This window comes from Sceloporus undulatus, chromosome 6 (genome assembly GCF_019175285.1).
Source record: "Sceloporus undulatus isolate JIND9_A2432 ecotype Alabama chromosome 6, SceUnd_v1.1, whole genome shotgun sequence".
Taxonomy (NCBI): domain Eukaryota; kingdom Metazoa; phylum Chordata; class Lepidosauria; order Squamata; family Phrynosomatidae; genus Sceloporus; species Sceloporus undulatus.
This window is the reverse complement of record NC_056527.1, coordinates 148215967-148220598: the sequence shown is the minus strand read 5'-3', so window position 1 is coordinate 148220598 and position 4632 is coordinate 148215967.

The following is a 4632-nucleotide window of genomic DNA, read 5'->3' as shown; positions in this document are numbered from 1 at the left end:
GCGACGGAGTTCAGGACTGGGCATTCATACCAGACCCATTCGCACTGAGATCGAACAGAGAAAAAATCCGGATATCGCCAATCCCCTTATCAGCGCACTGGCCAACACGCTCCAAAAAGAGGAGCCAGTACGCATTCAGTTCGGCAGCTCGTGCATTCACGTGAGTGCGGATTGGGCCATTCGAATGCTGGTATGATGGTACTTTGCGAAATAACGTGAATTCGAACCGCCCAGTGCAGAAGACCTCCAGTTCCACACTCATCTGATAAGGGCCTCAGATATAGACTCAGAAGAAGGACTGAAGATTAGAGGAAGGAACACTAACAATCTAAGACAGTGGTCCCCAAACTGTGCTCTTTAAGGGACTTTGGACTTCAGCTCCCAGAATCCCAAACTATTGGCCGACATGGCTGAGGCTTCTGAGATCTGAAGTCCCAAATCTTTTAAAGGTTTGGGGACCACTGATCTAAGACGTGCAGATGATATCATAATAGTAGCAGAAAACATCATGGGCTTGGAACAGTTACTAAGGAAAGCTAAAGAAGAAAGTGCAAAGGCTGCCTTACTGCTGAACATAAAGCAAACAAAAATAATGACTATGGGGGATCTACATGAATTCAACCTAGATAATGAGGAAATCGAAATAATAAAACAGTTCCCATTTGTTTGTGTGTACTTTCAAGTAATTTCCAATTTATGGCAATCCTACAGTGCCCTTATCATGAGGTTTTCATGGCAAGTTTCTTCAAAGGGGGTTGAGAGAATGTGACTTACCAAAGGTCACCCAGTGGGTTTGGTTTTCAATGGCAAAGTTGGGATTCAAACTCTGGTCTCCAAAGTCGTAAGCCAATGCTTAAACCACTACACCATGCAGGCTTAAGAACTCCCACACCTTGGCTCAAACATTGAACAGAATGGAGACTGCAGTCAAAGAATCAGAAGAAGACTAGGACTGGGAAGGGCAGCCATGAAAGAATGAGACAAAAAAATCCTAAAGTACAAAGATATACAACTGAGCACTAAAGTTAGGGTCATCCAAGCCATCGTATACCCATCACCATCTATTGACGCGAGAGCTGGATGGCAAAGAAAGCAGACAAGAAGAAAATCAAGTCATTTGAGATGTGGTTCTGGAGAAGAGTGCTGAGGATGCTGTGGATGGCCAAAAAGATAAACAAATGGATCCTTGGACAGATCAAGTCTGAACATTCCCTGGAAGCCAAGATGATAAAGTTGAGGCTGTTGTACTTTGGACACATCATGAGAAAACAGGATTCATTGGGAAATACAATGATCCTGGGAATGGGAACATCTTAATGTCATGTAATTTTAAGAGAAGGAGGGAAGTAGAAGGAGAGGAAGATGGATGCATGGATGGATGAAGGAGAACACAGGTATGAATTTGCAGGACGAGCAGAGGAAGATAGGGAGTGTTGGAGATGTCTCATCCACAGGGTTGCCATGAGTTGGGATCAACTCCAAGTTAACAACAACAACAACAACAACAACCACAACAACAAAGCATTCGGGCTGCTGTGCATAGATTTAACTTACTCAGGCTTTGGCAGGACTACAACTACCAGAATCCCCCAACCAGAATGCCCAGTGTCCTCTCTCTTCCCCCATGTCTGGTCTTGGAGTCAGCTTCTTCACCCTTGCTATGTTCACTTGCTATGCTCAAGTGCCTTGCTACATTCACTTTGCTCACTTACTGTAGTTGTTTCTGCTGTTGCACAGGTGCCTCCCAACGGGGGCCATGCAAATGCTTGCAGTTAAAAAGAAAGAAACAAAACAGCTCCCTGATGCACCAGCTGCGTCCTTATTAAGGGACGTCTTATCCGCAGATCTTGGCAGCCCACCACCTTTTCGCCACCTTTGCTGATAATAGATCTTTGAAGTCTAGCCGGAGTGTGAATTTACAGTTTGGTTAAAAGACAAGATTTGAGAAAGAAGCCATAAATTAGTTTGTTTGACAATAGCTCGGAGGTCTGGAGAGAGAGAGAGAGAGAGAGAGAGAGAGAGAGAGAGCCTGTAATGGTTTCATATCCTTCAACCTGGGATTATCCCTACACCACCCAAATTGTTTGACAAAGTCACACAAGCCCAGGCTTCTGGCGGAGAACATCAGGACAGGTCAACAAGCCAACACAAGGGGTGTGCAATGCACATTCACAACAGCAAAGCCCTGCTGGGGACACACAACTCCATTTGTACGTAGGTTGTTTAGCTCAAAGGTTGATCTGCCTTGGGATAAAGGCAAGATATTAACTAAAATTTAATTCCTATTATAAGGCCTGTCTCACCTAAACCAATGTGTTGGATTTTGCTCATTGTGGTGCTAGTGTGAGTGTGCAAGCATGTGTGTGCATGCTTTCTGAAGTCTGTTTTAAGTGCTCGCTTTAGCCAGGATTATGCCTCTTTCTTCCCCTTTTGTCCCCCCCCCCCCAATCTGATAACCACTTTAGTCTCAAAGGTGCAACAAGGTCCCTTTGCATCCTGATTTTCCAGACTAAGGGGAACTAACATGCTCTGTCTTTAAATCCCTTCCACTAGTGAGTTTTGCACTATATCTTATTATTATTATTATTATTATATTATATAATAATTATTTATTTATATTCCGCCTTTTCCTGAAGGACAAGATGGATTACAAAAACAGAAATGACAATAAATGCAATTACAAACAACAATTTGTTCACTAGCACTAGTGCAATGCCTAATAGGACAACACCGACTCTCATACTTCTCCTACAGACATACTTGGGGTAACTGTGTAGGTTCAATTTTAGTACTGATATGGTCAGCTATAAGTGAAATATGTATAAGTCTAGGGCAAGTTTAGGCCAAATTAAGGGTTTGATATGACTTGTGGATAAGTCCAGGTTAAACTTAGGGCCACGTAACAAAGGATGTATAGGATGAAGTTAATGTCTTCAAACAGAAATGTCTTATTCAGATCCTTCTATTCAGACCCAGGGACTCGACAGACCCCCCCGAAAGGGTGGGTTGGAGGCACTCATTTTTCGTTCTGAGGACGCCACACAGCCAAACCTCACAGCCTCTCCATAGCAAAAAGAACTTGAAAAAAAGGGTTCTTTTTGCTGCAAGCGGTCGATGCCTGAGTACGTCATTGGCACCCTCTAGCATGTCGATGATGCAAGCACAGTGCCACGATGTGCAAAAGTTGTGCCACTCTTGCATCATCATGGCAGCCCCCGTGGTGGGGTCGCACCATGCGCGCCAGCACCACACACTGGACTGAGACCATGTGGTTGCTCCACATCCCGAGTCCTAAAATCAGCCCCAGTCGTCCGCAAACCGGCAGTCTGTACTGGGCCCCAATTCCTTTTGCCATTTTCCTACCCAAGAACTCAAAAAGCCAGAAGCAGCATCATGGTGGAAAGGTAGGAGCTTTGGAGCTTCTTTTGGGGGCTACTCTATCCGAGAAGGAGAAGAGTTAACTACACTACTTCCGTGACCCATGGATAAGTCGACCAGCTTTTTGGGGCTGACCAAACTTTCCAGACTTATACAAGAGTATTACCTATATGTAGCTTCTTCTGATTGTCCGTTCCTCACTAGTACAATATGTTGAGAGCCCTGAATGCCGAGGGTGTTTTAGCAAGATATTTGAATACTGTCAGAAGAGAGAGGAAGAGAGATGTGAAGAAAGCTCGAGGCAGAGGGAGACACGAAAGATAAAGTTGAATCAAAAACACTCTTTCCAGTTTCCTACCCCGATGTGCGACTGGTCTCTGCATTTTGACAGGAATCTTTAGATCAGAAGACGTACATCCAGGAAAGCAAAGGATTGTGTATCCTCTGGACAGACCGCACCATGGAAGAAGTCAGAAGAGTTGCGGTACTTTCTCAAAATAAAAGGAAGATACAGCAAACAGCAAAGCTTTCCCTTTCGGGCAGAAGCTAGCAAACTGGGTTGAAGGGTCTGGGATATTACAAAAATTTCCAACCTGCAAAAGATAATAAATAATCTCCTGTTTTGCATGGATGAAAGGAAAGTTGTCAAACTTGGTCGTGTTTGAAAGAAAGAAAAAGTTGTCCTGTAGTGAATTAGAAATATTGGGCTTTATAGTGGGAAACATGGCTTTTGCTTAGTGAAAATGTGTTGAAATGTTGCAACACCTTTTACACAAAGTTCAGTTTGGAAGTACCTAGAAAACAAAAGAAGGAGCTAGCAAAACCACCTCTGAGGCTGCATCTGACTGCAGAATGATCCAGTTTGCTACGACTAGTTCAAACACACTGCGAAATAATCCGGTTGGACCACTTTAACTGCCCTGGCTCAGTGCTAGGGAATCTTGGGAACTGTAGTTTATTGCGCACAGGCTCTCCAACAGAAAAGGCTCAGTCTCACAAACTACGTTCCTGAATTCCTTAGCACTGAGCCAAGGAAGCTGAAGCAGTCCCAAACTGGATTATTCCTGCAGTGTGATAAAAACTATTTGTGACCTAACCGCTTGAGCCTTGTCTTTGTTCCTAAATCTGTGACTCTTTACAACTGTTTTTGATTTGGGTCAATGGGGAATACCTTTACCTTTTCACTTTTTAAACTCCCCCAACCTGTTAACTAACATGTCAGCAGAGAAAAACTGGAGCTTCCCAACCTGGTAT